Genomic DNA, 27,947 nt, shown 5'->3' on the forward strand with positions numbered 1-27,947 from the left:
TTTATATTTGGGGCTCTGGCATGTGTTTATATTTAGGGCTCTGGCATGGGTTTATGTTTAGGGCTCTGGCATGTGTTTATATTTAGTGCTCTGGCATGTGTTTATATTTGGGGCTCTGGCATGGGTTTATGTTTAGGGCTCTGGCATGTGTTTATATTTGGGGCTCTGGCATGGGTTTATATTTAGGGCTCTGGGATGTGTTTATATTTAGGGCTCTGGCATGTTAGGGTTCTGGCATGTGTTTATATTTAGGGCTCTGGCATGGGTTTATGTTTAGGGCTCTGGCATGTGTTTATATTTAGGGCTCTGGCATGTGTTTATATTTGGGGCTCTGGCATGGGTTTATATTTAGGGCTCTGGCATGTGTTTATATTTAGGGCTCTGGCATGGGTTTATATTTAGGGCTCTGGCATGGGTTTATATTTAGGGCTCTGGCATGTGTTTATATTTAGGGCTCTGGCATGTTAGGGCTCTGGCATGTGTTTATATTTAAGGCTCTGGCATGGGTTTATATCTAGGGCTCCTGCATGGGTTTACATTTAAGGTCTGGCATGGGTTTATATTTAAGGCTCTGGCATGGGTTTATATTTAGGGCTCTGGCATGTGTTTATATTTAAGGCTCTGGCATGTGTTTATATTTAGGGCTCTGGCATGTGTTTATATTTAGGGCTCTGGCATGGGTTTATATTTGGGGCTCTGGCATGTGTTTATATTTAGGGCTCTGGCATGGGTTTATATTTAGGGCTCTGGCATGTGTTTATATTTAGGGCTCTGGCATGTGTTTATATTTAAGGCTCTGGCATGGGTTTATATTTAGGGCTCTGGCATGTGTTTATATTTAGGGCTCTGGCATGTGTTTATATTTAGGGCTCTGGCATGTTAGGGCTCTGGCATGTGTTTATATTTGGGGCTCTGGCATGGGTTTATATTTAGGGCTCTGGCATGTGTTTATATTTAGGGCTCTGGCATGTGTTTATATTTAAGGCTCTGGCATGTGTTTATATTTGGGGCTCTGGCATGTGTTTATATTTAGTGCTCTGGCATGTGTTTATATTTAGGGCTCTTGCATGGGTTTATAGTTAGTGCTCTGGCATGTGTTTATATTTGGGGCTCTGGCATGTGTTTATGTTTAGGGCTCTGGCATGTGTTTATATTTGGGGCTCTGGCATGTGTTTATATTTAGGGCTCTGGCATGGGTTTATATTTAGGGCTCTGGCATGGGTTTATAGTTAGTGCTCTGGCATGTGTTTATATTTGGGGCTCTGGCATGTGTTTATGTTTAGGGCTCTTGCATGGGTTTATAGTTAGTGCTCTGGCATGTGTTTATATTTGGGGCTCTGGCATCTGTTTATATTTAGGGCTCTGGCATGGGTTTATAGTTAGTGCTCTGGCATGTGTTTATATTTGGGGCTCTGGCATGGGTTTATATTTAGGGCTCTGGCATGGGTTTATATTTAGGGCTCTGGCATGGGTTTATAGTTAGTGCTCTGGCATGTGTTTATATTTGGGGCTCTGGCATGTGTTTATATTTAGTGCTCTGGCATGTGTTTATATTTAGGGCTCTTGCATGGGTTTATAGTTAGTGCTCTGGCATGTGTTTATATTTGGGGTTCTGGCATGTGTTTATATTTAGGGCACTGGCATGTGTTTATATTTAGGGTTCTGGCATGGGTTTATATTTAGGGCTCTGGCATGTGTTTATGTTTAGGGCTCTGGCATATGTTTATATTTAGGGCTCTGGCATGTGTTTATATTTAGGGCTCTGGCATGTGTTTATATGTAAGGCTCTGGCAGGGGTTTATATTTAGGGCTATGGCCTGTGTTTATATTTAGGGCTCTGGCGTGTGTTTATATTTAGGGCTCTGGCATGTGTTTATATTTAGGGCTCTGGCATGGGTTTATATTTGGGGCTCTGGCATGTGTTTATATTTAGGGCTCTGGCATGTGTTTATATTTAGGGCTCTGGCATGGGTTTATATTTGGGGCTCTGGCATGGGTTTATATTTAGAGCTCTGGCATGTGTTTATATTTAGGGCTCTGGCATGTGTTTATATTTAGGGCTCTGGCATGGGTTTATATTTGGGGCTCTGGCATGGGTTTATATTTAGAGCTCTGGCATGTGTTTATATTTAGGGCTCTGGCATGTGTTTATATTTAGGGCTCTGGCATGGGTTTATATTTGGGGCTGTGGCATGTGTTTATATTTGGGGCTCTGGCATGTGTTTATATTTAGGGCTCTGGCATGGGTTTATACTTAGAGCTCTGGTGTGTGTTTATATTTAGGGCTCTGGCATGGGTTTATATTTAGGGCTCTGGCATGTGTTTATATTTAGGGGTCTGGCATGTGTTTATATTTAGGGCTCTGGCATGGGTTTATATTTTGGTCTCTGGCATGTGTTTATATTTAGGGCTCAGGCATGGGTATATATTTAGGGCTCTGGCATGGGTTTATATTTGGGGCTCTGGCATGTGTTTATATTTAGGGCTCTGGCATGGGTTTATGTTTAGGGCTCTGGCATGTGTTTATATTTAGTGCTCTGGCATGTGTTTATATTTGGGGCTCTGGCATGGGTTTATGTTTAGGGCTCTGGCATGTGTTTATATTTGGGGCTCTGGCATGGGTTTATATTTAGGGCTCTGGGATGTGTTTATATTTAGGGCTCTGGCATGTTAGGGTTCTGGCATGTGTTTATATTTAGGGCTCTGGCATGGGTTTATGTTTAGGGCTCTGGCATGTGTTTATATTTAGGGCTCTGGCATGTGTTTATATTTGGGGCTCTGGCATGGGTTTATATTTAGGGCTCTGGCATGTGTTTATATTTAGGGCTCTGGCATGGGTTTATATTTAGGGCTCTGGCATGGGTTTATATTTAGGGCTCTGGCATGTGTTTATATTTAGGGCTCTGGCATGTTAGGGCTCTGGCATGTGTTTATATTTAAGGCTCTGGCATGGGTTTATATCTAGGGCTCCTGCATGGGTTTATATTTAAGGTCTGGCATGGGTTTATATTTAAGGCTCTGGCATGGGTTTATATTTAGGGCTCTGGCATGTGTTTATATTTAAGGCTCTGGCATGTGTTTATATTTAGGGCTCTGGCATGTGTTTATATTTAGGGCTCTGGCATGGGTTTATATTTGGGGCTCTGGCATGTGTTTATATTTAGGGCTCTGGCATGGGTTTATATTTAGGGCTCTGGCATGTGTTTATATTTAGGGCTCTGGCATGTGTTTATATTTAAGGCTCTGGCATGGGTTTATATTTAGGGCTCTGGCATGTGTTTATATTTAGGGCTCTGGCATGTGTTTATATTTAGGGCTCTGGCATGTTAGGGCTCTGGCATGTGTTTATATTTGGGGCTCTGGCATGGGTTTATATTTAGGGCTCTGGCATGTGTTTATATTTAGGGCTCTGGCATGTGTTTATATTTAAGGCTCTGGCATGTGTTTATATTTGGGGCTCTGCCATGGGTTAATGTATAGGGCTCTGGCATGTGTTTATATTTGGGGCTCTGGCATGGGTTTATATTTAGGGCTCTGGGATGTGTTTATATTTAAGGCTCTGGCATGTTAGGGTTCTGGCATGTGTTTATATTTAGGGCTCTGGCATGGTTTATATTTAGGGCTCTGGCATGTGTTTATATTTAGGGCTCTGGCATGGGTTTATATTTAGGGCTCTGGCATGGGTTTATATTTAGGGCTCTGGCATGGCTTTATATTTAGGGCTCTGGCATGTTAGGGCTCTGGCATGTGTTGATATTTAAGGCTCTGGCATGGGTTTATATTTAGGGCTCTGGCATGGCTTTATATTTAAGGTCTGGCATGGGTTTATATTTAAGGCTCTGGCATGGGTTTATATTTAGGGCTCTGGCATGTGTTTAAATGTAAGGCTCTGGCATGTGTTTATATTTAGGGCTCTGGCATGTGTTTATATTTAGGGCTCTGGCAGGTGTTTATATTTAAGGCTCTGGCATGGGTTTATATTTAGGGCTATGGCATGTGTTTATATTTAGGGCTCTGGCATGTGTTTATATTTAGGGCTCTGGCATGTTAGGGCTCTAGCATGTGTTTATATTTGGGGCTCTGGCATGGGTTTATATTTAGGGCTCTGGCATGTGTTTATATTTAGGGCTCTGGCATGTGTTTATATTTAAGGCTCTGGCATGTGTTTATATTTAGGGCTCTGGCATGTGTTTATGTTTAGGGCTCTTGCATGGGTTTGTATTTAGGGATCTGGCATGTGTTTATATTTAGGGCTCTGGCATGTGTTTATATTTAGGGTTCTGGCATGTGTTTATATTTTGGGCTCTGGCATGTGTTTATATTTAGGGCTCTGACATGGGTTTATATTTGGGGCTCTGGCATGTGTTTATGTTTAGGGCTCTGGCATGTGTTTATATTTGGGGCTCTGGCATATGTTTATATTTAAGGCTCTGGCATGGGTTTATATTTAGGGCTCTGGCATGTGTTTATATTAAAGGCTCTGGAATGGGTTTATATTTAGGGCTCTGGCATGTGTTTATATTTAAGGCTCTGGCATGGGTTTATATTTAGGGCTCTGGCATGTGTTTATATTTAGGGCTCTGGCATGTGTTTATATTTAGGGCTCTGGCATGTGTTTATATTTATGGCTCTGGCATGAGTTTATGTTTAGGGCTCTGGCATGTCAGGGCTCTGGCATGTGTTTATATTTGGGGCTCTGGCATGTGTTTATATTTAGGGCTCTGGCATGTTAGTGCTCTGGCATGGGTTTATATTTAAGGTCTGGCATGGGTTTATATTTAAGGCTCTGGCATGGGTTTATATTTAAGGCTCTGGCATGTGTTTATATTTAAGGCTCTGGCATGTGTTTATATTTAGGGCTCTGGCATGTGTTTATATTTAGGGCTCTGGCATGGGTTTATATTTGGGGCTCTGGCATGTGTTTATATTTAGGGCTCTGGCATGGGTTCATATTTAGGGGTCTGGCATGTGTTTATATTTAGGGCTCTGGCAGGTGTTTATATTTAAGGCTCTGGCATGGGTTTATATTTAGGGCTCTGGCATGTGTTTATATTTAGGGCTCTGGCATGTGTTTATGTTTAGGGCTCTTGCATGGGTTTGTATTTAGGGATCTGGCATGTGTTTATATTTAGGGCTCTGGCATGTGTTTATATTTAGGGTTCTGGCATGTGTTTATATTTAGGGCTCTGGCATGTGTTTATATTTGGGGCTCTGGCATGTGTTTATATTTAGGGCTCTGGCATGGGTTTATATTTGGGGCTCTGGCATGTGTTCATGTTTAGGGCTATGGCATGTGTTTATATTTGGGGCTCTGGCATATGTTTATATTTAAGGCTCTGGCATGGGTTTATATTTAGGGCTCTGGCATATGTTTATATTTAAGGCTCTGGCATGGGTTTATATTTAGGGCTCTGGCATGTTAGGGCTCTGGCATGTGTTTATATTTGGGGCTCTGCCATGTGTTTATATTTAGGGCTCTGGCATGGGTTTATGTTTAGGGCTCTGGCATGGGTTTATATTTAGGGCTCTGGCATGTGTTTATATTTGGGGCTCTGGCATGTGTTTATGTTTAGGGCTCTTGCATGGGTTTATAGTTAGTGCTCTGGCATGTGTTTATATTTGGGGCTCTGGCATCTGTTTATATTTAGGGCTCTGGCATGGGTTTATAGTTAGTGCTCTGGCATGTGTTTATATTTGGGGCTCTGGCATGGGTTTATATTTAGGGCTCTGGCATGGGTTTATATTTAGGGCTCTGGCATGGGTTTATAGTTAGTGCTCTGGCATGTGTTTATATTTGGGGCTCTGGCATGTGTTTATATTTAGTGCTCTGGCATGTGTTTATATTTAGGGCTCTTGCATGGGTTTATAGTTAGTGCTCTGGCATGTGTTTATATTTGGGGTTCTGGCATGTGTTTATATTTAGGGCACTGGCATGTGTTTATATTTAGGGTTCTGGCATGGGTTTATATTTAGGGCTCTGGCATGTGTTTATGTTTAGGGCTCTGGCATATGTTTATATTTAGGGCTCTGGCATGTGTTTATATTTAGGGCTCTGGCATGTGTTTATATGTAAAGCTCTGGCAGGGGTTTATATTTAGGGCTATGGCATGTGTTTATATTTAGGGCTCTGGCGTGTGTTTATATTTAGGGCTCTGGCATGTGTTTATATTTAGGGCTCTGGCATGGGTTTATATTTGGGGCTCTGGCATGTGTTTATATTTAGGGCTCTGGCATGTGTTTATATTTAGGGCTCTGGCATGGGTTTATATTTGGGGCTCTGGCATGGGTTTATATTTAGGGCTCTGGCATGTGTTTATATTTAGGGCTCTGGCATGGGTTTATATTTGGGGCTCTGGCATGTGTTTATATTTAGGGCTCTGGCATGGGTTTATACTTAGAGCTCTGGTGTGTGTTTATATTTAGGGCTCTGGCATGGGTTTATATTTAGGTCTCTGGCGTGTGTTTATATTTAGGGGTCTGGCATGTGTTTATATTTAGGGCTCTGGCATGGGTTTATATTTTGGTCTCTGGCATGTGTTTATATTTAGGGCTCAGGCATGGGTATATATTTAGGGCTCTGGCATGGGTTTATATTTGGGGCTCTGGCATGTGTTTATATTTAGGGCTCTGGCGTGGGTTTATGTTTAGGGCTCTGGCATGTGTTTATATTTAGTGCTCTGGCATGTGTTTATATTTGGGGCTCTGGCATGGGTTTATGTTTAGGGCTCTGGCATGTGTTTATATTTGGGGCTCTGGCATGGGTTTATATTTAGGGCTCTGGGATGTGTTTATATTTAGGGCTCTGGCATGTTAGGGTTCTGGCATTTGTTTATATTTAGGGCTCTGGCATGGGTTTATGTTTAGGGCTCTGGCATGTGTTTATATTTAGGGCTCTGGCATGTGTTTATATTTGGGGCTCTGGCATGGGTTTATATTTAGGGCTCTGGCATGTGTTTATATTTAGGGCTCTGGCATGGGTTTATATTTAGGGCTCTGGCATGGGTTTATATTTAGGGCTCTGGCATGTGTTTATATTTAGGGCTCTGGCATGTTAGGGCTCTGGCATGTGTTTATATTTAAGGCTCTGGCATGGGTTTATATCTAGGGCTCCTGCATGGGTTTATATTTAAGGTCTGGCATGGGTTTATATTTAAGGCTCTGGCATGGGTTTATATTTAGGGCTCTGGCATGTGTTTATATTTAAGGCTCTGGCATGTGTTTATATTTAGGGCTCTGGCATGTGTTTATATTTAGGGCTCTGGCATGGGTTTATATTTGGGGCTCTGGCATGTGTTTATATTTAGGGCTCTGGCATGGGTTTATATTTAGGGCTCTGGCATGTGTTTATATTTAGGGCTCTGGCATGTGTTTATATTTAAGGCTCTGGCATGGGTTTATATTTAGGGCTCTGGCATGTGTTTATATTTAGGGCTCTGGCATGTGTTTAGATTTAGGGCTCTGGCATGTTAGGGCTCTGGCATGTGTTTATATTTGGGGCTCTGGCATGGGTTTATATTTAGGGCTCTGGCATGTGTTTATATTTAGGGCTCTGGCATGTGTTTATATTTAAGGCTCTGGCATGTGTTTATATTTGGGGCTCTGCCATGGGTTAATGTTTAGGGCTCTGGCATGTGTTTATATTTGGGGCTCTGGCATGGGTTTATATTTAGGGCTCTGGCAGGTGTTTATATTTAAGGCTCTGGCATGGGTTTATATTTAGGGCTATGGCATGTGTTTATATTTAGGGCTCTGGCATGTGTTTATATTTAGGGCTCTGGCATGTTAGGGCTCTAGCATGTGTTTATATTTGGGGCTCTGGCATGGGTTTATATTTAGGGCTCTGGCATGTGTTTATATTTAGGGCTCTGGCATGTGTTTATATTTAAGGCTCTGGCATGTGTTTATATTTAGGGCTCTGGCATGTGTTTATGTTTAGGGCTCTTGCATGGGTTTGTATTTAGGGATCTGGCATGTGTTTATATTTAGGGCTCTGGCATGTGTTTATATTTAGGGTTCTGGCATGTGTTTATATTTTGGGCTCTGGCATGTGTTTATATTTAGGGCTCTGACATGGGTTTATATTTGGGGCTCTGGCATGTGTTTATGTTTAGGGCTCTGGCATGTGTTTATATTTGGGGCTCTGGCATATGTTTATATTTAAGGCTCTGGCATGGGTTTATATTTAGGGCTCTGGCATGTGTTTATATTAAAGGCTCTGGAATGGGTTTATATTTAGGGCTCTGGCATGTGTTTATATTTAAGGCTCTGGCATGGGTTTATATTTAGGGCTCTGGCATGTGTTTATATTTAGGGCTCTGGCATGTGTTTATATTTAGGGCTCTGGCATGTGTTTATATTTATGGCTCTGGCATGAGTTTATGTTTAGGGCTCTGGCATGTCAGGGCTCTGGCATGTGTTTATATTTGGGGCTCTGGCATGTGTTTATATTTAGGGCTCTGGCATGTTAGTGCTCTGGCATGGGTTTATATTTAAGGTCTGGCATGGGTTTATATTTAAGGCTCTGGCATGGGTTTATATTTAAGGCTCTGGCATGTGTTTATATTTAAGGCTCTGGCATGTGTTTATATTTAGGGCTCTGGCATGTGTTTATATTTAGGGCTCTGGCATGGGTTTATATTTGGGGCTCTGGCATGTGTTTATATTTAGGGCTCTGGCATGGGTTCATATTTAGGGGTCTGGCATGTGTTTATATTTAGGGCTCTGGCAGGTGTTTATATTTAAGGCTCTGGCATGGGTTTATATTTAGGGCTCTGGCATGTGTTTATATTTAGGGCTCTGGCATGTGTTTATGTTTAGGGCTCTTGCATGGGTTTGTATTTAGGGATCTGGCATGTGTTTATATTTAGGGCTCTGGCATGTGTTTATATTTAGGGTTCTGGCATGTGTTTATATTTAGGGCTCTGGCATGTGTTTATATTTGGGGCTCTGGCATGTGTTTATATTTAGGGCTCTGGCATGGGTTTATATTTGGGGCTCTGGCATGTGTTCATGTTTAGGGCTATGGCATGTGTTTATATTTGGGGCTCTGGCATATGTTTATATTTAAGGCTCTGGCATGGGTTTATATTTAGGGCTCTGGCATATGTTTATATTTAAGGCTCTGGCATGGGTTTATATTTAGGGCTCTGGCATGTTAGGGCTCTGGCATGTGTTTATATTTGGGGCTCTGCCATGTGTTTATATTTAGGGCTCTGGCATGGGTTTATGTTTAGGGCTCTGGCATGGGTTTATATTTAGGGCTCTGGCATGTGTTTATATTTGGGGCTCTGGCATGTGTTTATGTTTAGGGCTCTTGCATGGGTTTATAGTTAGTGCTCTGGCATGTGTTTATATTTGGGGCTCTGGCATCTGTTTATATTTAGGGCTCTGGCATGGGTTTATAGTTAGTGCTCTGGCATGTGTTTATATTTGGGGCTCTGGCATGGGTTTATATTTAGGGCTCTGGCATGGGTTTATATTTAGGGCTCTGGCATGGGTTTATAGTTAGTGCTCTGGCATGTGTTTATATTTGGGGCTCTGGCATGTGTTTATATTTAGTGCTCTGGCATGTGTTTATATTTAGGGCTCTTGCATGGGTTTATAGTTAGTGCTCTGGCATGTGTTTATATTTGGGGTTCTGGCATGTGTTTATATTTAGGGCACTGGCATGTGTTTATATTTAGGGTTCTGGCATGGGTTTATATTTAGGGCTCTGGCATGTGTTTATGTTTAGGGCTCTGGCATATGTTTATATTTAGGGCTCTGGCATGTGTTTATATTTAGGGCTCTGGCATGTGTTTATATGTAAAGCTCTGGCAGGGGTTTATATTTAGGGCTATGGCATGTGTTTATATTTAGGGCTCTGGCGTGTGTTTATATTTAGGGCTCTGGCATGTGTTTATATTTAGGGCTCTGGCATGGGTTTATATTTGGGGCTCTGGCATGTGTTTATATTTAGGGCTCTGGCATGTGTTTATATTTAGGGCTCTGGCATGGGTTTATATTTGGGGCTCTGGCATGGGTTTATATTTAGGGCTCTGGCATGTGTTTATATTTAGGGCTCTGGCATGGGTTTATATTTGGGGCTCTGGCATGTGTTTATATTTAGGGCTCTGGCATGGGTTTATACTTAGAGCTCTGGTGTGTGTTTATATTTAGGGCTCTGGCATGGGTTTATATTTAGGTCTCTGGCGTGTGTTTATATTTAGGGGTCTGGCATGTGTTTATATTTAGGGCTCTGGCATGGGTTTATATTTTGGTCTCTGGCATGTGTTTATATTTAGGGCTCAGGCATGGGTATATATTTAGGGCTCTGGCATGGGTTTATATTTGGGGCTCTGGCATGTGTTTATATTTAGGGCTCTGGCGTGGGTTTATGTTTAGGGCTCTGGCATGTGTTTATATTTAGTGCTCTGGCATGTGTTTATATTTGGGGCTCTGGCATGGGTTTATGTTTAGGGCTCTGGCATGTGTTTATATTTGGGGCTCTGGCATGGGTTTATATTTAGGGCTCTGGGATGTGTTTATATTTAGGGCTCTGGCATGTTAGGGTTCTGGCATTTGTTTATATTTAGGGCTCTGGCATGGGTTTATGTTTAGGGCTCTGGCATGTGTTTATATTTAGGGCTCTGGCATGTGTTTATATTTGGGGCTCTGGCATGGGTTTATATTTAGGGCTCTGGCATGTGTTTATATTTAGGGCTCTGGCATGGGTTTATATTTAGGGCTCTGGCATGGGTTTATATTTAGGGCTCTGGCATGTGTTTATATTTAGGGCTCTGGCATGTTAGGGCTCTGGCATGTGTTTATATTTAAGGCTCTGGCATGGGTTTATATCTAGGGCTCCTGCATGGGTTTATATTTAAGGTCTGGCATGGGTTTATATTTAAGGCTCTGGCATGGGTTTATATTTAGGGCTCTGGCATGTGTTTATATTTAAGGCTCTGGCATGTGTTTATATTTAGGGCTCTGGCATGTGTTTATATTTAGGGCTCTGGCATGGGTTTATATTTGGGGCTCTGGCATGTGTTTATATTTAGGGCTCTGGCATGGGTTTATATTTAGGGCTCTGGCATGTGTTTATATTTAGGGCTCTGGCATGTGTTTATATTTAAGGCTCTGGCATGGGTTTATATTTAGGGCTCTGGCATGTGTTTATATTTAGGGCTCTGGCATGTGTTTAGATTTAGGGCTCTGGCATGTTAGGGCTCTGGCATGTGTTTATATTTGGGGCTCTGGCATGGGTTTATATTTAGGGCTCTGGCATGTGTTTATATTTAGGGCTCTGGCATGTGTTTATATTTAAGGCTCTGGCATGTGTTTATATTTGGGGCTCTGCCATGGGTTAATGTTTAGGGCTCTGGCATGTGTTTATATTTGGGGCTCTGGCATGGGTTTATATTTAGGGCTCTGGGATGTGTTTATATTTAAGGCTCTGGCATGTTAGGGTTCTGGCATGGGTTTATATTTAGGGCTCTGGCATGTGTTTATATTTAGGGCTCTGGCATGTGTTTATATTTAAGGCTCTGGCATGTGTTTATATTTGGGGCTCTGCCATGGGTTAATGTTTAGGGCTCTGGCATGTGTTTATATTTGGGGCTCTGGCATGGGTTTATATTTAGGGCTCTGGCATGTGTTTATATTTAGGGCTCTGGCATGGGTTTATATTTAGGGCTCTGGCATGGGTTTATATTTAGGGCTCTGGCATGGCTTTATATTTAGGGCTCTGGCATGGCTTTATATTTAGGGCTCTGGCATGTTAGGGCTCTGGCATGTGTTGATATTTAAGGCTCTGGCATGGGTTTATATTTAGGGCTCTGGCATGGGTTTATATTTAAGGTCTGGCATGGGTTTATATTTAAGGCTCTGGCATGTGTTTATATTTAGGGCTCTGGCATGTGTTTAAATGTAAGGCTCTGGCATGTGTTTATATTTAGGGCTCTGGCATGTGTTTATATTTAGGGCTCTGGCATGGGTTTATATTTGGGGCTCTGGCATGTGTTTATATTTAGGGCTCTGGCATGGGTTTATATTTAGGGCTCTGGCATGTGTTTATATTTAGGGCTCTGGCAGGTGTTTATATTTAAGGCTCTGGCATGGGTTTATATTTAGGGCTCTGGCATGTGTTTATATTTAGGGCTCTGGCATGTTACGGCTCTGGCATGTGTTTATATTTGGGGCTCTGGCATGGGTTTATATTTAGGGCTCTGGCATGTGTTTATATTTAGGGCTCTGGCATGTGTTTATATTTAAGGCTCTGGCATGTGTTTATATTTAGGGCTCTGGCATGTGTTTATGTTTAGGGCTCTTGCATGGGTTTGTATTTAGGGATCTGGCATGTGTTTATATTTAGGGCTCTGGCATGTGTTTATATTTAGGGTTCTGGCATGTGTTTATATTTTGGGCTCTGGCATGTGTTTATATTTAGGGCTCTGACATGGGTTTATATTTGGGGCTCTGGCATGTGTTTATGTTTAGTGCTCTGGCATGTGTTTATATTTGGGGCTCTGGCATATGTTTATATTTAAGGCTCTGGCATGGGTTTATATTTAGGGCTCTGGCATGTGTTTATATTAAAGGCTCTGGAATGGGTTTATATTTAGGGCTCTGGCATGTGTTTATATTTAAGGCTCTGGCATGGGTTTATATTTAGGGCTCTGGCATGTGTTTATATTTAGGGCTCTGGCATGTGTTTATATTTAGGGCTCTGGCATGTGTTTACATTTAGGGCTCTGGCATGAGTTTATGTTTAGGGCTCTGGCATGTTAGGGCTCTGGCATGTGTTTATATTTGGGGCTCTGGCATGTGTTTATATTTAGGGCTCTGGCATGTTAGTGCTCTGGCATGGGTTTATATTTAAGGTCTGGCATGGGTTTATATTTAAGGCTCTGGCATGGGTTTATATTTAAGGCTCTGGCATGTGTTTATATTTAAGGCTCTGGCATGTGTTTATATTTAGGGCTCTGGCATGTGTTTATATTTAGGGCTCTGGCATGGGTTTATATTTGGGGCTCTGGCATGTGTTTATATTTAGGGCTCTGGCATGGGTTCATATTTAGGGGTCTGGCATGTGTTTATATTTAGGGCTCTGGCAGGTGTTTATATTTAAGGCTCTGGCATGGGTTTATATTTAGGGCTCTGGCATGTGTTTATATTTAGGGCTCTGGCATGTGTTTATGTTTAGGGCTCTTGCATGGGTTTGTATTTAGGGATCTGGCATGTGTTTATATTTAGGGCTCTGGCATGTGTTTATATTTAGGGTTCTGGCATGTGTTTATATTTAGGGCTCTGGCATGTGTTTATATTTGGGGCTCTGGCATGTGTTTATATTTAGGGCTCTGGCATGGGTTTATATTTGGGGCTCTGGCATGTGTTCATGTTTAGGGCTATGGCATGTGTTTATATTTGGGGCTCTGGCATATGTTTATATTTAAGGCTCTGGCATGGGTTTATATTTAGGGCTCTGGCATATGTTTATATTTAAGGCTCTGGCATGGGTTTATATTTAGGGCTCTGGCATGTTAGGGCTCTGGCATGTGTTTATATTTGGGGCTCTGCCATGTGTTTATATTTAGGGCTCTGGCATGGGTTTATGTTTAGGGCTCTGGCATGGGTTTATATTTAGGGCTCTGGCATGGGTTTATATTTAGGGCTCTGACATGTGTTTATATTTAGGGCCCTGGCATTGGTTTATATTTAGGGCTCTGGCATGTGTTTATATTTAGGGCTCTGGCATGTTAGGGCTCTGGCATGTGTTTATATTTAGGGCTCTGGCATGTGTTTATATTTAGGTCTCTGGCATGAGTTTATGTTTAGGGCTCTGGCATGTGTTTATATTTAGGGCTCTTGCATGGGTTTATAGTTAGTGCTCTGGCATGTGTTTATATTTGGGGCTCTGGCATGGGTTCATGTTTAGGGCTCTGGCATGGGTTTATATTTAGGGCTCTGGCATGTGTTTATATTTAAGGCTCTGGCATGTGTTTATATTTAGGGCTCTGGCATGTGTTTATATTTAGGGCTCTGGCATGGGTTTATATTTGGGGCTCTGGCATGTGTTTATATTTAGGGCTCTGGCATGGGTTCATATTTAGGGGTCTGGCATGTGTTTATATTTAGGGCTCTGGCAGGTGTTTATATTTAAGGCTCTGGCATGGGTTTATATTTAGGGCTCTGGCATGTGTTTATATTTAGGGCTCTGGCATGTGTTTATGTTTAGGGCTCTTGCATGGGTTTGTATTTAGGGATCTGGCATGTGTTTATATTTAGGGTTCTGGCATGTGTTTATATTTAGGGCTCTGGCATGTGTTTATATTTGGGGCTCTGGCATGGGTTTATATTTGGGGCTCTGGCATGTGTTCATGTTTAGGGCTATGGCATGTGTTTATATTTGGGGCTCTGGCATATGTTTATATTTAAGGCTCTGGCATGGGTTTATATTTAGGGCTCTGGCATATGTTTATATTTAAGGCTCTGGCATGGGTTTATATTTAGGGCTCTGGCATGTTAGGGCTCTGGCATGTGTTTATATTTGGGGCTCTGCCATGTGTTTATATTTAGGGCTCTGGCATGGGTTTATGTTTAGGGCTCTGGCATGGGTTTATATTTAGGGCTCTGGCATGGGTTTATATTTAGGGCTCTGACATGTGTTTATATTTAGGGCCCTGGCATTGGTTTATATTTAGGGCTCTGGCATGTGTTTATATTTAGGGCTCTGGCATGTTAGGGCTCTGGCATGTGTTTATATTTAGGGCTCTCTCATGTGTTTATATTTAGGTCTCTGGCATGAGTTTATGTTTAGGGCTCTGACATGTGTTTATATTTAGGGCTCTTGCATGGGTTTATAGTTAGTGCTCTGGCATGTGTTTATATTTGGGGCTCTGGCATGGGTTCATGTTTAGGGCTCTGGCATGGGTTTATATTTAGGGCTCTGGCATGTGTTTATATTTAAGGCTCTGGCATGTGTTTATATTTAGGGCTCTGGCATGTGTTTATATTTAGGGCTCTGGCATGGGTTTATATTTGGGGCTCTGGCATGTGTTTATATTTAGGGCTCTGGCATGGGTTCATATTTAGGGGTCTGGCATGTGTTTATATTTAGGGCTCTGGCAGGTGTTTATATTTAAGGCTCTGGCATGGGTTTATATTTAGGGCTCTGGCATGTGTTTATATTTAGGGCTCTGGCATGTGTTTATGTTTAGGGCTCTTGCATGGGTTTGTATTTAGGGATCTGGCATGTGTTTATATTTAGGGTTCTGGCATGTGTTTATATTTAGGGCTCTGGCATGTGTTTATATTTGGGGCTCTGGCATGGGTTTATATTTGGGGCTCTGGCATGTGTTCATGTTTAGGGCTATGGCATGTGTTTATATTTGGGGCTCTGGCATATGTTTATATTTAAGGCTCTGGCATGGGTTTATATTTAGGGCTCTGGCATATGTTTATATTTAAGGCTCTGGCATGGGTTTATATTTAGGGCTCTGGCATGTTAGGGCTCTGGCATGTGTTTATATTTGGGGCTCTGCCATGTGTTTATATTTAGGGCTCTGGCATGGGTTTATGTTTAGGGCTCTGGCATGGGTTTATATTTAGGGCTCTGACATGTGTTTATATTTAGGGCCCTGGCATTGGTTTATATTTAGGGCTCTGGCATGTGTTTATATTTAGGGCTCTGGCATGTTAGGGCTCTGGCATGTGTTTATATTTGGGGCTCTGGCATGTGTTTATATTTAGGTCTCTGGCATGAGTTTATGTTTAGGGCTCTGGCATGTGTTTATATTTAGGGCTCTTGCATGGGTTTATAGTTAGTGCTCTGGCATGTGTTTATATTTGGGGCTCTGGCATGGGTTCATGTTTAGGGCTCTGGCATGGGTTTATATTTAGGGCTCTGGCATGTGTTTATATTTAAGGCTCTGGCATGTGTTTATATTTAGGGCTCTGGCATGTTAGGGCTCTGGCATGTGTTTATATTTAGGGCTCTGGCATGTGTTTATATTTAGGGCTCTGGCATGAGTTTATGTTTAGGGCTCTGGCATGTGTTTATATTTAGGGCTCTTGCATGGGTTTATAGTTAGTGCTCTGGCATGTGTTTATATTTGGGGCTCTGGCATGGGTTCATGTTTAGGGCTCTGGCATGGGTTTATATTTAGGGCTCTGGCATGTGTTTATATTTAAGTCTCTGGCATGTGTTTATATTTAGGGCTCTGGCATGTTAGGGCTCTGGCATGTGTTTATATTTAGGGCTCTGGCATGTGTTTATATTTAGGGCTCTGGCATGAGTTCATGTTTAGGGCTCTGGCATGTTAGGGCTCTGGCATGTGTTTATATTTAGGGCTCTGGCATTGGATTGTATTTAGGGCTCTGGCATGTGTTTATATTTAAGGCTCTGGCATGTGTTTATATTTAGGGCTCTGGCATTGGTTTATATTTAGGGCTCTGGCATGTGTTTATATTTAAGTCTCTGGCATGTGTTTATATTTAGGGCTCTTGCATGTGTTTATATTTAGGGCTCTGGCATGTGTTTATATTTAGGGCTCTGGCATGGGTTTATGTTTAGGGTTCTGGCATGTTAGGGCTCTGGCATGTGTTTATATTTAGGGCTCTAGCATGTTAGGGCTCTGGCATGTGTTTATATTTGGGGCTCTGGCATGTGTTTATATTTAGGGCTCTGGCATGTTAGGGCTCTGGCATGTGTTTATATTTAGGGCTCTGGCATGTTAGGGCTCTGGCATGTGTTTATATTTGGGGCTCTGGCATGTGTTTATGTTTAAGGCTCTGGCATGTGTTTACATTTGGGGCTCTGGCATGTGTTTATATTTAGGGCTCTGGCATGTGTTTATATTTAGGGCTCTGGCATGTTAGGGCTCTGGCATGTGTTTATATTTGGGGCTCTGGCATGGGTTTATGTTTAGTGCTCTGGCATGGGTTTATATTTAGGGCTCTGGCATGTGTTTATATTTAAGGCTCTGGCATGTGTTTATATTTGGGGCTCTGGCATGTGTTTATATTTAGGGCTCTGGCATGTTAGGGCTCTGGCATGTGTTTATATTTAGGGCTCTGGCATGTTAGGGCTCTGGCATGGGTTTATATTTAGGGCTCTGGCATGTGTTTATATTTAGGGCTCTGGCATGGGTTTATATTTAGGGCACTGGCATGTGTTTATATTTAGGGCTCTGGCATGTTAGGGCTCTGGCATGTGTTTATATTTAGGGCTCTGGCATGTTAGGGCTCTGGCATGTGTTTATATTTAGGGCTCTGGCATGGGTTTATATTTAAGGCTCTGGCATGGGTTTATATTTAGGGCTCTGGCATGTGTTTATATTTAGGACTCTGGCATGGGTTTATATTTAGTGCTCTGGCATGTGTTTATATTTAGGGCTCTGGCACGTGTTTATATTTAGGGTTCTGGCGTGGGTTTATATTTAGGGCTCTGGCATGGGTTTTTATTTATGGCTCTGGCATGGGTTTATATTTAGTGCTCTGGCATGGGTTTATATTTAGGGCTCTGGCATGTGTTTATATTTAGTGCTCTGGCATGTGTTTATAATTAGGGCTCTGGCACGTGTTTATATTTAGGGCTCTGGCATGGGTTTATATTTAGGGCTCTGGCATGTGTTTATATTTATGGCTCTGGCATGGGTTTCTATTTAGGGCTCTGGCATGGGTTTATATTTAGGGCTCTGGCATGGGTTTATGTTTAGGGCTCTGGCATGGGTTTATAGTTAGTGCTCTGGCATGTGTTTATATTTGGGGCTCTGGCATGTGTTTATGTTTAGGGCTCTTGCATAGGTTTATAGTTAGTGCTCTGGCATGGGTTTATATTTAGGGCTCTGGCGTGTGTTTATATTTAGGGCTCTGGCATGTGTTTATATTTAGGGCTCTGGCATGGGTTTATATTTGGGGCTCTGGCATGTGTTTATATTTAGGGCTCAGGCATGGGTTTATATTTAGGGCTCTGGCATGGGTTTATATTTGGGGCTCTGGCATGTGTTTATATTTAGGGCTCTGGCATGGGTTTATGTTTAGGGCTCTGGCATGTGTTTATATTTAGGGCTCTGGCATGTGTTTATATTTGGGGCTCTGGCATGGGTTTATGTTTAGGGCTCTGGCATGTGTTTATATTTGGGGCTCTGGCATGGGTTTATATTTAGGGCTCTGGGATGTGTTTATATTTAGGGCTCTGGCATGTTAGGGTTCTGGCATGTGTTTATATTTAGGGCTCTGGCATGGGTTTATGTTTAGGGCTCTGGCATGTGTTTATATTTAGGGCTCTGGCATGTGTTTATATTTGGGGCTCTGGCATGGGTTTATATTTAGGGCTCTGGCATGTGTTTATATTTAGGGCTCTGGCATGGGTTTATATTTAGGGCTCTGGCATGGGTTTATATTTAGGGCTCTGGCATGTGTTTATATTTAGGGCTCTGGCATGTTAGGGCTCTGGCATGTGTTTATATTTAAGACTCTGGCATGGGTTTATATCTAGGGCTCCTGCATGGGTTTATATTTAAGGTCTGGCATGGGTTTATATTTAAGGCTCTGGCATGGGTTTATATTTAGGGCTCTGGCATGTGTTTATATTTAAGGCTCTGGCATGTGTTTATATTTAGGGCTCTGGCATGTGTTTATATTTAGGGCTCTGGCATGGGTTTATATTTGGGGCTCTGGCATGTGTTTATATTTAGGACTCTGGCATGGGTTTATATTTAGGGCTCTGGCATGTGTTTATATTTAGGGCTCTGGCATGTGTTTATATTTAAGGCTCTGGCATGGGTTTATATTTAGGGCTCTGGCATGTGTTTATATTTAGGGCTCTGGCATGTGTTTATATTTAGGGCTCTGGCATGTTAGGGCTCTGGCATGTGTTTATATTTGGGGCTCTGGCATGGGTTTATATTTGGGCTCTGGCATGTGTTTATATTTAGGGCTCTGGCATGTGTTTATATTTAAGGCTCTGGCATGTATTTATATTTGGGGCTCTGGCATGGGTTAATGTTTAGGGCTCTGGCATGTGTTTATATTTGGGGCTCTGGCATGGGTTTATATTTAGGGCTCTGGGATGTGTTTATATTTAGGGCTCTGGCATGTTAGGGTTCTGGCATGTGTTTATATTTAGGGCTCTGGCATGGTTTATATTTAGGGCTCTGGCATGTGTTTATATTTAGGGCTCTGGCATGGGTTTATATTTAGGGCTCTGGCATGGGTTTATATTTAGGGCTCTGGCATGGGTTTATATTTAGGGCTCTGGCATGGGTTTATATTTAGGGCTCTGGCATGTTAGGGCTCTGGCATGTGTTGATATTTTAGGCTCTGGCATGGGTTTATATTTAGGGCTCTGGCATGGGTTTATATTTAAGGTCTGGCATGGGTTTATATTTAAGGCTCTGGCATGGGTTTATATTTAGGGCTCTGGCATGTGTTTAAATTTAAGGCTCTGGCATGTGTTTATATTTAGGGCTCTGGCATGTGTTTATATTTAGGTCTCTGGCATGGGTTTATATTTGGGGCTCTGGCATGTGTTTATATTTAGGGCTCTGGCATGGGTTTATATTTAGGGCTCTGGCATGTGTTTATATTTAGGTCTCTGGCAGGTGTTTATATTTAAGGCTCTGGCATGGGTTTATATTTAGGGCTCCGGCATGTGTTTATATTTAGGGCTCTGGCATGTGTTTATATTTAGGGCTCTGGCATGTTAGGGCTCTGGCATGTGTTTATATTTGGGGCTCTGGCATGGGTTTATATTTAGGGCTCTGGCATGTGTTTATATTTAGGGCTCTGGCATGTGTTTATATTTAAGGCTCTGGCATGTGTTTATATTTAGGGCTCTGGCATGTGTTTATGTTTAGGGCTCTTGCATGGGTTTGTATTTAGGGATCTGGCATGTGTTTATATTTAGGGCTCTGTCATGTGTTTATATTTAGGGTTCTGGCATGTGTTTATATTTTGGGCTCTGGCATGTGTTTATATTTAGGGCTCTGACATGGGTTTATATTTGGGGCTCTGGCATGTGTTTATGTTTAGGGCTCTGGCATGTGTTTATATTTGGGGCTCTGGCATATGTTTATATTTAAGGCTCTGGCATGGGTTTATATTTAGGGCTCTGGCATGTGTTTATATTTAAGGCTATGGAATGGGTTTATATTTAGGGCTCTGGCATGTGTTTATATTTAAGGCTCTGGCATGGGTTTATATTTAGGGCTCTGGCATGTGTTTATATTTAGGGCTCTGGCATGTGTTTATATTTAGGGCTCTGGCATGTGTTTATATTTAGGGCTCTGGCATGAGTTTATGTTTAGGGCTCTGGCATGTTAGGGCTCTTGCATGTGTTTATATTTGGGGCTCTGGCATGTGTTTATATTTAGGGCTCTGGCATGTTAGTGCTCTGGCATGGGTTTATATTTAAGGTCTGGCATGGGTTTATATTTAAGGCTCTGGCATGGGTTTATATTTAAGGCTCTGGCATGTGTTTATATTTAAGGCTCTGGCATGTGTTTATATTTAGGGCTCTGGCATGTGTTTATATTTAGGGCTCTGGCATGGGTTTATATTTGGGGCTCTGGCATGGGTTTATATTTAGGGCTCTGGCATGTGTTTATATTTAGGGCTCTGGCATGTGTTTATATTTAAGGCTCTGGCATGGGTTTATATTTAGGGCTCTGGCATGTGTTTATATTTAGGGCTCTGGCATGTGTTTATATTTAGGGCTCTGGCATGTTAGGGCTCTGGAATGTGTTTATATATGGGGCTCTGGCATGGGTTTATATTTAGGGCTCTGGCATGTGTTTATATTTAGGGCTCTGGCATGTGTTTATATTTAAGGCTCTGGCATGTATTTATATTTGGGGCTCTGGCATGGGTTAATGTTTAGGGCTCTGGCATGTGTTTATATTTGGGGCTCTGGCATGGGTTTATATTTAGGGCTCTGGGATGTGTTTATATTTAGGGCTCTGGCATGTTAGGGTTCTGGCATGTGTTTATATTTAGGGCTCTGGCATGGGTTTATATTTGGGGCTCTGGCATGTGTTTATATTTAGGGCTCTGGCATGGGTTTATGTTTAGGGCTCTGGCATGTGTTTATATTTAGGGCTCTGGCATGTGTTTATATTTGGGGCTCTGGCATGGGTTTATGTTTAGGGCTCTGGCATGTGTTTATATTTGGGGCTCTGGCATGGGTTTATATTTAGGGCTCTGGGATGTGTTTATATTTAGGGCTCTGGCATGTTAGGGTTCTGGCATGTGTTTTTATTTAGGGCTCTGGCATGGGTTTATGTTTAGGGCTCTGGCATGTGTTTATATTTAGGGCTCTGGCATGTGTTTATATTTGGTGCTCTGGCATGGGTTTATATTTACGGCTCTGGCATGTGTTTATATATTAGGGCTCTGGCATGGGTTTATATTTAGGGCTCTGGCATGGGTTTATATTTAGGGCTCTGGCACGTGTTTATATTTAGGGCTCTGGCATGTTAGGGCTCTGGCATGTGTTTATATTTAAGGCTCTGGCATGGGTTTATATCTAGGGCTCCTGCATGGGTTTATATTTAAGGTCTGGCATGGGTTTATATTTAAGGCTCTGGCATGGGTTTATATTTAGGGCTCTGGCATGTGTTTATATTTAAGGCTCTGGCATGTGTTTATATTTAGGGCTCTGGCATGTGTTTATATTTAGGGCTCTGGCATGGGTTTATATTTGGGGCTCTGGCATGTGTTTATATTTAGGGCTCTGGCATGGGTTTATATTTAGGGCTCTGGCATGTGTTTATATTTAGGGCTCTGGCATGTGTTTATATTTAAGGCTCTGGCATGGGTTTATATTTAGGGCTCTGGCATGTGTTTATATTTAGGGCTCTGGCATGTGTTTATATTTAGGGCTCTGGCATGTTAGGGCTCTGGCATGTGTTTATATTTGGGGCTCTGGCATGGGTTTATATTTAGGGCTCTGGCATGTGTTTATATTTAGGGCTCTGGCATGTGTTTATATTTAAGGCTCTGGCATGTATTTATATTTGGGGCTCTGGCATGGGTTAATGTTTAGGGCTCTGGCATGTGTTTATATTTGGGTCTCTGGCATGGGTTTATATTTAGGGCTCTGGGATATGTTTATATTTAGGGCTCTGGCATGTTAGGGTTCTGGCATGTGTTTATATTTAGGGCTCTGGCATGGTTTATATTTAGGGCTCTGGCATGTGTTTATATTTAGGGCTCTGGCATGGGTTTATATTTAGGGCTCTGGCATGGGTTTATATTTAGGGCTCTGGCATGGGTTTATATTTAGGGCTCTGGCATGGGTTTATATTTAGGGCTCTGGCATGTTAGGGCTCTGGCATGTGTTGATATTTAAGGCTCTGGCATGGGTTTATATTTAGGGCTCTGGCATGGGTTTATATTTAAGGTCTGGCATGGGTTTATATTTAAGGCTCTGGCATGGGTTTATATTTAGATCTCTGGCATGTGTTTAAATTTAAGGCTCTGGCATGTGTTTATATTTAGGGCTCTGGCATGTGTTTATATTTAGGGCTCTGGCATGGGTTTATATTTGGGGCTCTGGCATGTGTTTATATTTAGGGCTCTGGCATGGGTTTATATTTAGGGCTCTGGCATGTGTTTATATTTAGGGCTCTGGCAGGTGTTTATATTTAAGGCTCTGGCATGGGTTTATATTTAGGGCTCTGGCATGTGTTTATATTTAGGGCTCTGGCATGTGTTTATATTTAGGGCTCTGGCATGTTAGGGCTCTGGCATGTGTTTATATTTGGGGCTCTGGCATGGGTTTATATTTAGGGCTCTGGCATGTGTTTATATTTAGGGCTCTGGCATGTGTTTATATTTAAGGCTCTGGCATGTGTTTATATTTAGGGCTCTGGCATGGGTTTATATTTAGGGCTCTGGGATGTGTTTATATTTAGGGCTCTGGCATGTTAGGGTTCTGGCATGTGTTTATATTTAGGGCTCTGGCATGGGTTTATATTTGGGGCTCTGGCATGTGTTTATATTTAGGGCTCTGGCATGGGTTTATGTTTAGGGCTCTGGCATGTGTTTATATTTAGGGCTCTGGCATGTGTTTATATTTGGGGCTCTGGCATGGGTTTATGTTTAGGGCTCTGGCATGTGTTTATATTTGGGGCTCTGGCATGGGTTTATATTTAGAGCTCTGGGATGTGTTTATATTTAGGGCTCTGGCATGTTAGGGTTCTGGCATGTGTTTTTATTTAGGGCTCTGGCATGGGTTTATGTTTAGGGCTCTGGCATGTGTTTATATTTAGGGCTCTGGCATGTGTTTATATTTGGTGCTCTGGCATGGGTTTATATTTACGGCTCTGGCATGTGTTTATATTTAGGGCTCTGGCATGGGTTTATATTTAGGGCTCTGGCATGGGTTTATATTTAGGGCTCTGGCACGTGTTTATATTTAGGGCTCTGGCATGTTAGGGCTCTGGCATGTGTTTATATTTAAGGCTCTGGCATGGGTTTATATCTAGGGCTCCTGCATGGGTTTATATTTAAGGTCTGGCATGGGTTTATATTTAAGGCTCTGGCATGGGTTTATATTTAGGGCTCTGGCATGTGTTTATATTTAAGGCTCTGGCATGTGTTTATATTTAGGGCTCTGGCATGTGTTTATATTTAGGGCTCTGGCATGGGTTTATATTTGGGGCTCTGGCATGTGTTTATATTTAGGGCTCTGGCATGGGTTTATATTTAGGGCTCTGGCATGTGTTTATATTTAGGGCTCTGGCATGTGTTTATATTTAAGGCTCTCGCATGGGTTTATATTTAGGGCTCTGGCATGTGTTTATATTTAGGGCTCTGGCATGTGTTTATATTTAGGGCTCTGGCATGTTAGGGCTCTGGCATGTGTTTATATTTGGGGCTCTGGCATGGGTTTATATTTAGGGCTCTGGCATGTGTTTATATTTAGGGCTCTGGCATGTGTTTATATTTAAGGCTCTGGCAAGTATTTATATTTGGGGCTCTGGCATGGGTTAATGTTTAGGGCTCTGACATGTGTTTATATTTGGGTCTCTGGCATGGGTTTATATTTAGGGCTCTGGGATATGTTTATATTTAGGGCTCTGGCATGTTAGGGTTCTGGCATGTGTTTATATTTAGGGCTCTGGCATGGTTTATATTTAGGGCTCTGGCATGTGTTTATATTTAGGGCTCTGGCATGGGTTTATATTTAGGGCTCTGGCATGGGTTTATATTTAGGGCTCTGGCATGGGTTTATATTTAGGGCTCTGGCATGGGTTTATATTTAGGGCTCTGGCATGTTAGGGCTCTGGCATGTGTTGATATTTAAGGCTCTGGCATGGGTTTATATTTAGGGCTCTGGCATGGGTTTATATTTAAGGTCTGGCATGGGTTTATATTTAAGGCTCTGGCATGGGTTTATATTTAGGGCTCTGGCATGTGTTTAAATTTAAGGCTCTGGCATGTGTTTATATTTAGGGCTCTGGCATGTGTTTATATTTAGGGCTCTGGCATGGGTTTATATTTGGGGCTCTGGCATGTGTTTATATTTAGGGCTCTGGCATGGGTTTATATTTAGGGCTCTGGCATGTGTTTATATTTAGGGCTCTGGCAGGTGTTTATATTTAAGGCTCTGGCATGGGTTTATATTTAGGGCTCTGGCATGTGTTTATATTTAGGGCTCTGGCATGTGTTTATATTTAGGGCTCTGGCATGTTAGGGCTCTGGCATGTGTTTATATTTGGGGCTCTGGCATGGGTTTATATTTAGGGCTCTGGCATGTGTTTATATTTAGGGCTCTGGCATGTGTTTATATTTAAGGCTCTGGCATGTGTTTATATTTAGGGCTCTGGCATGTGTTTATGTTTAGGGCTCTTGCATGGGTTTGTATTTAGGGATCTGGCATGTGTTTATATTTTGGGCTCTGGCATGTGTTTATATTTAGGGTTCTGGCATGTGTTTATATTTAGGGCTCTGACATGGGTTTATATTTGGGGCTCTGGCATGTGTTTATGTTTTGGGCTCTGGCATGTGTTTATATTTAGGGCTCTGACATGGGTTTATATTTGGGGCTCTGGCATATGTTTATATTTAAGGCTCTGGCATAGGTTTATATTTAGGGCTCTGGCATGTGTTTATATTTAAGGCTCTGGAATGGGTTTATATTTAGGGCTCTGGCATGTGTTTATATTTAAGGCTCTGGCATGTGTTTATATTTAGGGCTCTGGCATGTATTTATATTTAGGGCTCTGGCATGTGTTTATATTTAGGGCTCTGGCATGAGTTTATGTTTAGGGCTCTGGCATGTTAGGGCTCTGGCATGTGTTTATATTTAGGGCTCTGGCATGTGTTTATATTTAGGGCTCTGGCATGAGTTTATGTTTAGGGCTCTGGCATGTTAGGGCTCTGGCATGTGTTTATATTTAGGGCTCTGGCATGTTAGTGCTCTGGCATGGGTTTATATTTAAGGTCTGGCATGGGTTTATATTTAAGGCTCTGGCATGGGTTTATATTTAAGGCTCTGGCATGTGTTTATATTTAAGGCTCTGGCATGTGTTTATATTTAGGGCTCTGGCATGTGTTTATATTTAGGGCTCTGGCATGGGTTTATATTTGGGGCTCTGGCATGTGTTTATATTTAGGGCTCTGGCATGGGTTTATATTTAGGGCTCTGGCATGGGTTTATATTTAGGGCTCTGGCATGTGTTTATGTTTAGGGCTCTGGCATGGGTTTATATTTAAGGCTCTGGCATGGGTTTATATTTAGGGCTCTGGCATGTGTTTATATTTAGGGCTCTGGCATGTGTTTATGTTTAGGGCTCTTGCATGGGTTTGTATTTAGGGATCTGGCATGTGTTTATATTTAGGGCTCTGGCATGTGTTTATATTTAGGGTTCTGGCATGTGTTTATATTTAGGGCTCTGGCATGTGTTTATATTTGGGGCTCTGGCATGTGTTTATATTTAGGGCTCTGGCATGGGTTTATATTTGGGGCTCTGGCATGTGTTTATGTTTAGGGCTCTGGCATGTGTTTTTATTTGGGGCTCTGGCATATGTTTATATTTAAGGCTCTGGCATGGGTTTATATTTAGGGCTCTGGCATGTGTTTATATTTAAGGCTCTGGAATGGGTTTATATTTAGGGCTCTGGCATGTGTTTATATTTAAGGCTCTGGCATGGGTTTATATTTAGGGCTCTGGCATGTGTTTATATTTAAGGCTCTGGCATGGGTTTATATTTAGGGCTCTGGCATGTGTTTATATATTTGGCTCTGGCATATGTTTATATTTAGGGCTCTGGCATGTGTTTATATTTAGGGCTCTGGCATGTGTTTATATTTAGGGCTCTGGCATGGGTTTATATTATAGGGCTCTGGCATTTTAGGGCCCTGGCATGTGTTTATGTTTAGGGCTCTTGCATGGGTTTGTATTTAGGGCTCTGGCATGTGTTTATATTTAGGGTTCTGGCATGTGTTTATATTTAGGGCTCTGGCATGTGTTTATATTTGGGGCTCTGGCATGTGTTTATATTTAGGGCTCTGGCATGGGTTTATATTTGGGGCTCTGGCATGTGTTTATGTTTAGGGCTCTGGCATGTGTTTATATTTGGGGCTCTGGCATATGTTTATATTGAAGGCTCTGGCATGTGTTTATATTTGGGGCTCTGGCATGTGTTTATATTTAGGGCTCTGGCATGGGTTTATATTTGGGGCTCTGGCATGTGTTTATGTTTAGGGCTCTGGCATGTGTTTATATTTGGGGCTCTGGCATATGTTTATATTTAAGGCTCTGGCATGGGTTTATATTTAGGGCTCTGGCATGTGTTTATATTTAAGGCTCTGGAATGGGTTTATATTTAGGGCTCTGGCATGTGTTTATATTTAAGGCTCTGGCATGGGTTTATATTTAGGTCTCTGGCATGTGTTTATATTTAAGGCTCTGGCATGGGTTTATATTTAGGGCTCTGGCATGTGTTTATATTTTTGGCTCTGGCATGTGTTTATATTTAGGGCTCTGGCATGTGTTTATATTTAGGGCTCTGGCATGTGTTTATATTTAGGGCTCTGGCATGGGTTTATATTATAGGGCTCTGGCATTTTAGGGCTCTGGCATGTGTTTACATTTGGGGCTCTGGCATGTGTTTATATTTAGGGCTCTGGCATGAGTTTATGTTTAGGGCTCTGGCATGTTAGGGCTCTGGCATGTGTTTATATTTGGGGCTCTGGCATGTGTTTATATTTAGGGGTCTGGCATGTTAGTGCTCTGGCATGTGTTTATATTTGGGGCTCTGGCATGGGTTTATGTTTAGGGCTCTGGCATGGGTTTATATTTAGGGCTCTGGCGTGTGTTTATATTTAGGTCTCTGGCATGTGTTTATATTTAGGGCTCTGGCATGGGTTTATATTTAGGGCTCTGGCATGTGTTTATATTTAGTGCTTAGCATGTGTTTATATTTAGGGCTCTGGCATGTGTTTATATTTAGGGCTCTGGCATGTGTTTATATTTAGGGCTCTGGCGTGTGTTTATATTTAGGGCTCTGGCATGTGTTTATATTTAAGGCTCTGGCATGGGTTTATATTTAGAACTGTGGCATGGGTTTATGTTTAGGGCTCTGGCATGGGATTATATTTAGGGCTCTGGCATGTGCTTATATTTAAGGCTCTGGCATGGGTTTATATTTAGGGCTCTGGCATGTGTTTATATTTAAGGCTCTGGCATGGGTTTATATTTAGGGCTCTGGCATGGGTTTATATATAGGGCTCTGGCATGTGTTTATATTTAAGACTCTGGCATGGGTTTATATTTAGGGCTCTGGCATGTGCTTATATTTAAGGCTCTGGCATGGGTTTATGTTTAGGGCTCTGGCATGTGTTTATATTTGGGGCTCTGGCATGGGTTTATGTTTAGGGCTCTGGCATGGGTTTATATTTAGGGCTCTGGCATGTGTTTATATTTGGGGCTCTGGCATGTTAGGGCTCTGACATGTGT

This window comes from Ambystoma mexicanum, chromosome 4p (assembly GCF_040938575.1).
Source record: "Ambystoma mexicanum isolate Mex_15411 chromosome 4p, UKY_AmexF1_1, whole genome shotgun sequence".
In the NCBI taxonomy this organism is placed as follows: domain Eukaryota; kingdom Metazoa; phylum Chordata; class Amphibia; order Caudata; family Ambystomatidae; genus Ambystoma; species Ambystoma mexicanum.